The 10,568-nt window shown below is 32.5% G+C and overlaps 1 protein-coding gene across 1 annotated transcript in view; it reads right to left on the reverse strand.

Annotated features, from left to right (window-relative positions):
* TkR86C (Tachykinin-like receptor at 86C) overlaps positions 1-7,789 on the reverse strand; it is a 93,156-nt gene extending 85,367 nt beyond the window's left edge. The window contains exon 1 of the mRNA XM_073975075.1: positions 7,565-7,789. The gene's annotated coding sequence lies outside the window, so the exon portion shown is untranslated. The remainder of the gene's footprint in view (positions 1-7,564) is intronic.
* Positions 7,790-10,568: the final 2,779 nt, after the last annotated feature.

Here is a 10,568-nt window from a genome sequence, read left to right on the forward strand (position 1 = left end):
ATTTTTTCTTTTCGCGCTACATTAACGATTTTTGGTACATAGGTTAAGAAAAAATTCCCCAGTACAAATCCGCTCGCGAGCAAATTTTTGGTTGTTGCGGACAAATGTAATCGCGGTTTTACTTCTGCTTCAAAAAAAATTATTATAAAAACGCTAATTATTTTATTGAGCACAATTGTCACTAAAAAGTTATCACGAAGTGACGTCATTAAGAAGATTGCATAATATTTGTAAAATGTTACTCAGCATTCGCGGAATTTACAAAAAATTGACAAAATTTGAAATACAATCCGAGTTTTTTGAAAATATAGGTCCATTTACCCGTCAAAAATTACAAAAAAAGTAAGAGTTTTAAATAAAGACTTCACGGGGAATCAAATGAGACCAAACTTATAATCATCGGGATAGTAGTTAGGATATTATAGCCAAAATAAGCACATATTTGTGGTACAAAAAAAAATTTTGGTTTGGAATAATAGTTATCACATGCATTCTAGAGTTGAAAATATTGGAAAAATACTATGGGAGTACTTCTTTTATTTTTCTAGAAACTCCCAAGAAAACGGGCGGATTTTGCTTTATCTACATTCCCATAGAAGGTTTCCCATTGAGGAAAGTTATCGGTTTGTTGAAATAAATCATTAGACTTCTTAAACGGAAAAAGAGTTCAAATAAACCTCTTTAACTTATTATTTTTCGAAATATAATTTGGACGCTAAGATGTAGCATCGGCTGCATCTTAGCATTAAAAAACCTATAAAACATCGCTAATTTGCGCAAAGTTCATACAATTTCGTTCCGCATCCGGTTTTAGTGTCACTGTGAAAATCTGCATCGATATATACCTATTTCAAGGCAATCAGTCAAGAACCGTGGATGTAGCATCACACACTATTTTTGGGATAAAATGAATGTAGTTCCCTTATCAGGGAAGTTTTTATATCTCTGTTTCCGCAAAAAGGAAGATGCTGCACTAGTTTTTTCATAGTAGTGCTAGCGGCCGACAGAATACGCGATGAAATGCGCGATATTTTCAAAAACAATATTAGGTGATTTTCCTACTTTGGAATTTCTCCTATCTCGCGTTTTAGTAGATGGATTTTAACGAATAATGATTTATTAGATCCGCAACGTAAAAACCCAAAATTTGCAATCATGCACGAGTAAATCGAATGCCAATTGTACAAATTAGACCCGAAATATATGATTTTTAGAAATTTGTTCGCCCAAAATTTTCGTATTTAGATACAGATTTCTCTGAAGCTGTGTAGGCTACATTCACGACACATATATCAAATAAATCAGAATCGTGACTTCTTCATTCCTGTGTATGATTTTTTGAAAAACCTGTTTGCGGAACGAAATTATAAGAAAATTTCAAAAAACACTTAAAATCTGGCTTCAAAATGTCAGCATCATTTAATGGTAGACGCAGATCAAATTTTGAAAAGTTATGCATTGGTGGGATGATCCTTATTTAGTTGGCTTCTACTTTCACTTTGACAGGAAAATCGGGAAAAATGTGGTATAATCACAAATCGAGAGAAAACAAAAAAAGTCACGTTGGCTTCAACCCATTTTTAACCATTTTTTAACATAAATATACCCACAGCTTCCACGCAAATCAACTTTTAAGGCCAATATTTTTTGCCAAGTCTAAAAACATTTCATTTTATCCAAAAGCATTTAAAGTGTACAATATACAATGACTATTCGCGAGTTATAAAGGGGTAAACCTTGGCTTCAACGATGTTAAATTTTCAATAATATAGCCCATATATAGATATGAATTTGATCTGTAGTTGAGTATTATATTCGAACGAGCCAAAAATACCTCGACTCCGAAACCCTGATTTCCACACAAAAGTTTTGGTCCATTTAACTCGCTAAATATTATCTGATATCTGCCGTAAACCCAAACCTTACTTAAAATTTCATGCCCATCAGACTATTATTGCGACCTACAGAGCTGCTACAAAATCGGCTTTTTTGGGTCCATTTCACTTTATCTCCAGACATTATTTCGTGACTATTGGTGCATAATTTCAGCCCGGAGCTTGATTACAATTTTTAATAGACGGACGGACGTTCGGACACACCTCTCAAAATCGCTTTATCTCGTCGGGATATGAATTTTGGTATACCACAAGAGGGGTCTACGCGGGGTTTTTCACGGTGTTACAAGAATTATTAGCAAAACAAACTTATAATATCCTTTTCACATTGTGATGTATCTCTATATATAAAATAGAAAAAAGTTTGTACGTTTGTTTGTTTGTGCCTTATAGACTCAAAAACCGCTGAACGGATCTTCCTGAAATGTTAAGGATATATTGCTACATCGCCTGGAATGAAAATATGCTATATAATTTTTTGAAATTCCGCATTGATCTGGAGATATAACATCATAACCGGAGGTATGCAAATATCTTTAGAACTGTTACTGATACTGATAAGTGTGACGGAATTTGATGTAGAAATAAACTTATCAAATAATATTCAAATCGGTTCAGATTTTGATATAGCTCCCATATGCATATATTTTCGGCCGACATCCTATATATGTCCAATTTCAATGAAATTTGGTATGTGTGACGGAATTTGGTCTAGAAATATATGTGCCAAATTATATCGAAATCGGTTCAGATTTGGACATTGCACCTATATATATTTTCGGTCGATTGCCTGTATTTTATGCACCAAACACGCTATGTATCTCCAATTTCAATGAAATTTGGAATGTGTGACGGAATTTGGACTAGAAATAAATGTGACAAATTATATCGAAATCGGTTCAGATGTGGATATTGCTTCTATATATATATTTCCGGCCTATTTCCTGTACTTTATGCACCAAACACGCTATGTATTTTCAATTTCAATGAAATTTGGAATGTGAGACAAGAAATAAATGTGCCAAATTATATCGAGATCTGTTCATATCGGAATATAGTTCCCATATATATTTTCGGTCGATTTAATGTTTTGCTACGTATGTTGAATTTCAATGAAATTTTGATGAGACTTAGAAGTCAGTAGAAGTCATCATTATATACACAAGTACATATAGTTGGAAAGGAATTGACCAAGGCTACAGCTATTAAATATCATATTTTTGAGAGAGTTATCCTATGATTAATTTAAGATATCACAATATGTTAATATGTATATGACCAGGAAAAATAAGTCCCATGTATAAAAAAATGACAACCATATTCATTTAATTCACTCCAAATCCAATCTGTAGAAATAAAGAGAAATTAATAGAGTAATGCTTAGTTTACATTTGGCGTCGTTTCGTGATTTTGAAGGCGTTTCGTTATTTCGCGCGGAATCAAACAAAATTTATCATGATTTCGCATACAAAAATGAAATCATCTCATTTCGTGATTTCAGCGAAATCAACATCGAAATCACAGTACACATGATATACAACCCTGTATTTGCATAAAAAAGTACCAAAAGTTGCAACACTTTTCACGTATCACAATAAATAAGGTAGATGGTCAATTGCTGCAACAAACAGTTTTAGTATCAAAATTTATAAACAATGTGAAAAAATATTAAATTATTTTGTTACAATGCTATTTTTCATTGTGTTCCCGTACTTTTTAATGGTAATGTTAGAAAAAAGGGCGAATTGTCAAAAATTGCTTCCCCATACAAATTTCTTAAAAAATACGGAAACGAAAAAATGACAGAAATTGCAAAAACTCCAGCATAAATGTCAAAATCAACGTATCAGCTATCATATTAGTTACCAATGAACATGCTTGCTGCTAGTTTCTACTTGGCCAAAAGTGTATGCCAGAAAACAGGAGAAGAGGGTGTTATTCGGCGCGATTTTTGTTTGAAGAGAAGTGCAATTATTACTATATTTCGAATTACGGGAACGCATTTTTAGCACTAATCGGGAAAACTACTGCAAGTGCTAATATTGTGCAGGATCTGAGCACAACTTTTATCTATCAAAATTTATTATAACGATGTCTCAACGATAAAATAATTTTTTTATTTTTTCATTTGTTAGTACTATACACAAAAAATACGATATATAGAAAATTTTACTATAATTTTCCAAAGAAAGTTGTAAAATTCTATATTGTCGTATATTTTTGATGATTAATTCAATTTGCAAAAACTTGATTTGAAAATTCATGTTCGATCAGCTGCGCATATGCGTCTACCTTGATCATTGTGATATGTTTGAAATCAACAAAAAAATAGTATAAACACCGGGGTGTATTTCAGGATTTCGTGAAATCCAGTGGATTTTGGAGCGCAAGTGTAAACTTGGCATAAGAGTATATAACCTACGTAGGAATACTTATAGTCAAAAAGGCTTTAGGAGGAGTGTTACCTGAAACATACAAAAATACCATAGTAGCTCATACGTTAAAATATTAAAAAAAATATTATAATTATAGCATTCCATTATATTTTAGTCGGGGTAGCAAAGCGCCCCAGGTTCAGCTAGTATAATATAAATAATATATATGGAATAATATGAGGATAAAATTAGTGAGAAACAAACGGTTATGTCGTGTGCCCTTATACTTTGATTTCATATAAATATCGACTTACAGTGACTTCAAAAATTTCCAAAATTCTGAAAAATGACTAAATCCGCGATATTTTCAAAAACCTTTCACGCAAATTTTTAAATTTTTGCAGTAGCCGTTTTCTCGAATCTAATTCGAATCGTCGGAAAATTAAAATATCGCAGGGTCCCAGCACAGTCAAGTGCATATTATAAATACAGTACCCAAAAATAGGGTTTTTTTTGAAAAAATATCGCACTAAATTTTGGCCTTTGACAGTGGATTACGGCGATGTGGTGGGCTACATAATCGTATTAAATTGTCCGTAATCGCGAGTATTTTAAATACCCGAATGCGCGTCGCATTCCATCCATAAAGGATGGAGAGATTTTGAAAAGTGATACATTAGAAGTATAATCTTCATTTTGTATTCTTCTACTTTTACTTTGGGCAGATGTCTGTAATTGAAACAGTTTGACCGGTAATCAAATAACAAATTAAAAATCCTCGTTAGCTTCAACACGTTTTTACCTATTCTTTATTCATTTACGCGGTCATAATTGTCTTGCAAATTAACTTTTTTAGCCAAATTTGTGAGCTTTGTTAACAAACGCTTAATATGACCAAGCAATAGTCATAGTTACTGGAAAACTACACAAGTTCGCGAAATAATGGTTTTAGACCCCAAGTATGTTTGGACGAAATGTGTTTCAGACAATTTGGAGTCGATTGAGCAATTTCCGTCCGTCTGTCTGGCTGGCTGGAGCGCACGATAACTCTCGAACGGATGAACCGATTCGGTTCAAATTTTGGCTTTCGTAATATTTTGTCCAAACTTAGTTTAAGTTCGAAGATGGGATATATTGGTCCACTCCTTCCGGTACCTCCCCCACAAAAGTTCGAAAATGTTCGGAAAAGTTCAGTTTAGAGCCATCCCTAGAATCGCTTTGATTTTTGTTTTAGCAACTTGTATTCACTGGCCCCATACGACGGTGCAAATTTCATCGGGGGTATGGACTTCGTACGGTAACTCTTGAAGGGAGTGGTCGAATTGGTCCATACTTTACACATCCTAATATATCTACCAGATATACATAGATCAGGTTCAAATATGGACTATATTTGTCTACTCCATCCGGTACCTCTCACACAAAATTTCGGATAAGTTCACTTTAAGACCTCATTTTTGAGTTACCGACAAAAATCGCTAAAATTAAAACGCAAAATTATGAATGTAAAATTCAAAGTTGCCAACACTCTTGTAATCGGTAGTACTTTACGACCAATTTTTATTCGTCACTAACTTACCGAAAAACATCGGTAATTACCGGAATTATAAGCATTTTAATTTTACCGATAATTGTCGGTAACTCAAAAAATGAGTTAGAGAATCGCACTACTGATATGGAATCACTTTGATTTTTTTTTGAAGCAACTTGCATTCGCTGTCTCAGTTACGATGGTAAAAGTTTTTTCAGGGGCCAGTCCATACTTCTTGAGCAAACAGCCCGAAGGGTTTAAAAACACCCTATGGCACCATATTTTGTGACTGAAGATCCATTCTTTTTAGTATCTCCTCCGCAAAACTTTTGATCTTTGATCCTAATCAACAATTATTTCAGTTCAAACGCCCAACATTTTTAAAACCCCATAAATACATACGTTTTTTGGGATTTTTTTTTCAATATACACAAGCTGAGGGTATATCTCTGTCGGCAAAGCCGACTGATACTTTTTTACTTGTTTTTTTACTTTCACTCATATGTACTCTATTTTCATCTAAAAATATTGGTCATACTACAACATTTTCTTTCGTTCCATTCCCATAAGACTTGCGGTTTCCAAGCAAAATCGTGGAAACCTTCAAAGCACTTAGAACGTGAATTTTGACCGCGATTTATTTAAAAAGCCCTCCGCCGATTTTTTTTTTTTTTTTTTTTTTTTTTTTGATTTTTGTCATCCATGAACATTGTAGTTTCAGAATCCGCAAAAACTTTCCAGGTGTAAGCACCTTTCATTTATGTGAGTTCAGGGGCACCGTGTTCGGTAAAAATCACCGAAAGCAATTTATAATGTCTTTAGTATTTTTTAGTTTCTAAAAAAATTAATTTATTGAAAAAAAACTATCAGGTTGTCCATTATAAAGTACAGAAAATAAAACATATGTGTCGCAATCACATAAAATAAATTTCATGGAAAAATAGTACCCAGAGGAAGTGTTGTAGGGTATTACATGGTCGGCCTCGTCCGTCTATAGCCTCCTCTTACTTGTTTTTATTTTGCAATATGTTTGGTTTGCTTAAATATTCCATTGAAACAGTCGCAAGTTACAAAAACTCTCTTCGATCAAGAGACTTCTTTCGAGAAAAACATTATGCCTATGATATTCTTCTTTTCTTCAATATAAAAACAAATTTGTTTTGCGCACATAAATTTTTTAATGAAATTTTGTTTAATTTTTCCAATAAAAAAATTTAATTTTTATTTTAATTATTTTTTGTTAACAAATATCTGCATTCCCTTTGGTTATGATTATATTCATAGTGCTGTTATTTCTATTTAATTTGTTGTACTCCAAATTCACCGGGAAATTTATTTTCTTTTTTTTAATAAACACATTTACAGTTGTGTAAATTTGTTCTTGAAACTTGTGTATTTCTCATTACACTGGGGAATTTTTACTAATTTGTTTATTATTTTTAAATACCACTACATAATTAGATTTTTACTTTTAATATTCATATTTTGCACATTTTTTATATTATTCTGCAACAATTTCTCTTAGAATATTTTTTGCTTTTCATTCATATATTATAACATTATTTATTTTTAAGTTTGTTGTTATTTCTGTTGCATTTGTTGTATTCCACATGCATATGTAATTTATTTTTTGTAATTTTATTTATTAGAAATCAGTGTTTTTTTCATTATACTGTTGAATTTTATAATTTAGCTTTTAGATTTTTAAATAAAATTATATAATAACTTTTCGTTTAATAATAATTTTTGCACAATTTTCTTACATTTTTAGAATCAATTTATCTTAATATATTTTCTTATCATTCATGATTTTTACAGTTATCTATTTTTTTCGTTTGATCTTAATTAAACCAGTGATAAATTCAATTCATTCACTTAAATTTTTGTCTTTAGTTTTCACTTTCAATTTGCACTGTTATTGTTGTTCAATTGCCTTTGTTATACAACTCAGAACGAACGCGTTCATTTGGCATTCGACCATACCGTTAGCGTTGACATCCGAATTGAAACTGAAAGTTCATTCATTAAAATCTTTTGATGCCACCATAGACTAATGAAGGTGTAGACGAAGAATTGTTCTCAGCATGTTACTTAGTATGCTCTGTAATAGTTAGATGGCGTTAGTGGTAATTTTTTTTAACATTGAGCTACTACACGACATATTTGAGTGAAAACCACAGCATATCGAGAGCATATTGAGTGGAAGGGCAACATCTATAAAAAATAAACACATTACAATTCTCTATCTATAGATTATTTTGTCTATGGGGCTACAACACGACATTTTTGAGTGACAACTTCAGGATATCGAGAGCATATTGAATGGAAGGGCGCCATCTACAACAAACAAGCACACTACAGTTTTCTCTGTCTATACGATTAATTAGTCTATGATGCCACTCAACCCAGAGGAATGGTCGGACAAAAGTCAAAGTGTATGTTAAAGAACACAACAACCTGTTGTAATGCTAAGAGAATCTAAGCGGCATCTTTTCTTTTGGATAGGTTACATATGAAGGCATTACAGCGCAGTAACAGAGAACACAATTTTATTAACTGTTTAACAGAGAGAGAGAGAGCGAGAGAAATAAATGTTAATTGCTATAAACTATGTTGTTGATAAACAGTCAGTGTATCCTTTATCCTAACAGATTTTGTAGACATTTTACAGTGCAAACAACAGAGAAATTATTTTATCTGTATTGGATAAAATAACTGTTAAAATTGTGTGGATGTTGTCAATTTTTTATATCAACGACAGTAATGTAATATACATATGGTCAATTTCAAATTTCCTTTACAATTACATAGAAAAAATTAAAAACTTTTTTGGCGAGCACATCCACCATTTTTGGTACATGGATTACGAAAAAAAAAATCGTGGTTTCAAATCTGTTCGCGTTCACAAAATTGGATGCTGCACTCAAAAGTTATATGCGGTTTTACTCTCTTGTAAAGAAAAAATATTTAAAATTCCTATTGTGTTGTAATAAGAACATGTATATATGAATCGTTACCAGAATTTGATATCTATCCGTAGATGCTAAAATAGTTGCTAAATTTATTTTTATTTTCGTGGAAAATCAAAAAATATTGAAAAAATCTTGGAATAAATTTTATTTATTCTAAATCAGAGTCCAAAAATCTCTTCTTCTTCTTTATTTGCTAATTCGTTTTCCGAATGTTAGCGACCAATACAATACAAATATTTTTTTACAAATACATATGGATACAATATTTGTAATATTTTTGTTTATAGATTGCTTAGTATATCTGCAAACGCCTCTCTATCTCTAGCCTTAAACAATAGGGTTGCAATGTCTCGGATGCCAGTCCATTCTGTGATGTTATCGATCCATGTTGTCTCCTTTCTACCTCTAGCAGGCCTTCCTTCTATCCTTGTGCGGATTACAATTTGCAGTAATTTATATTTTTGATTTCGCATTATATGTCCCAAATACGCTGTCTTTCGTCTTTTTATAACTGAGATAAGTTCTCTTTCGCAGTACATCCTTCTTAGAACATCGGCATTTGTCACATGGGCTGTCCAAGGAATTTTCAGAACTCTCCTATAGATCCACATTTCAAAAGCTTCAAGTCTTCTTATATCAGCTGTTTTTATGGACCATACTTCCATTGCGTACAATAGCATTGACCAGACATAGGTTTTGATAAAACGAATCTTTGTTTCAAGATTAATGTCATGACTCGTAAACACTCGTCTGTATTTTGAAAATGCTTCTCTGGCCAGTTCAATTCTGCATCGTATTTCTTTTGAACAGTCCCACTGTTCAGTTATTGTAATTCCTAGATATTTCAATCTTTTAACCCTCTCCACATTGGTGTTGTGAATTTTCAATGTTGCATTATTGTGGCCATTCTTTTTGCTTATAACCATGAATTTTGTTTTACTGATGTTAATTTTCAAACCATATTTCTCGCTGTGTGTTGTGAGCTTATTCACAAGATTCTGGAGTCCAGATATGCTATGCGACAGTAAAGTTGTATCATCAGCATATCGTATGTTGTTCAGAAATGTTCCATTTAAAGGAATGCCGATTGGAATTTTGTTTATCGATTCTTGAAAAATTTTTTCTGAATAGATATTGAATAGCAAAGGTGATAATATGCACCCTTGTGTGACTCCCTTGGATATATCAATACTATTTGTCATTTCCCCGTTCACTTCTATTTGTGCATTTTGATTCCAATATAGACTTTTAATACATTGTACTTCTTTCTTATCTAGGTCAATGGAGATGAGGATGTCAATCAACTTATCGTGTAACACTGTGTCGAAAGCTTTTTCGTAATCAATGAAGCATAGAAATAGGTCTTTTTGTGCGTTTTTACATTTCTGAACCAATGTTTGTATTGAAAAAAGTGCTTCTCGGGTTCCCATACCTTCCTTGAATCCAAACTGGGATGTTCCTTCCCATGGCTTTTTCACATTTTGAGTATATTCTGGAGTGGATAATACGCAGAAATATTTTTAGAGCATGGCTCATAAGGCTAATAAGTCTGTATTCGCTACAATATTTTGCATGGCATTTCTTCGGAATGGTAATAAATGTTGATTTTAGCCAACAGGGAATCGGCCTGTATCATAAACATGGTTAAATAATTTGTTATAATTTCTTCATCTATTAGTTTTAGGATTTCCGAGGGAATCTCGTCCGGCCCACAAGCTTTCTTATCTCTCAGACTGTTTATAGCAGTTTCAACTTCTCTTCTACTTATTGGTGTTCCTGTAAGAGGATGTTGCGT

The sequence above is a fragment of the Musca autumnalis genome, unplaced genomic scaffold (genome assembly GCF_047663935.1).
Source record: "Musca autumnalis isolate F117 unplaced genomic scaffold, ASM4766393v1 scaffold_1, whole genome shotgun sequence".
NCBI lineage: Eukaryota > Metazoa > Arthropoda > Insecta > Diptera > Muscidae > Musca > Musca autumnalis.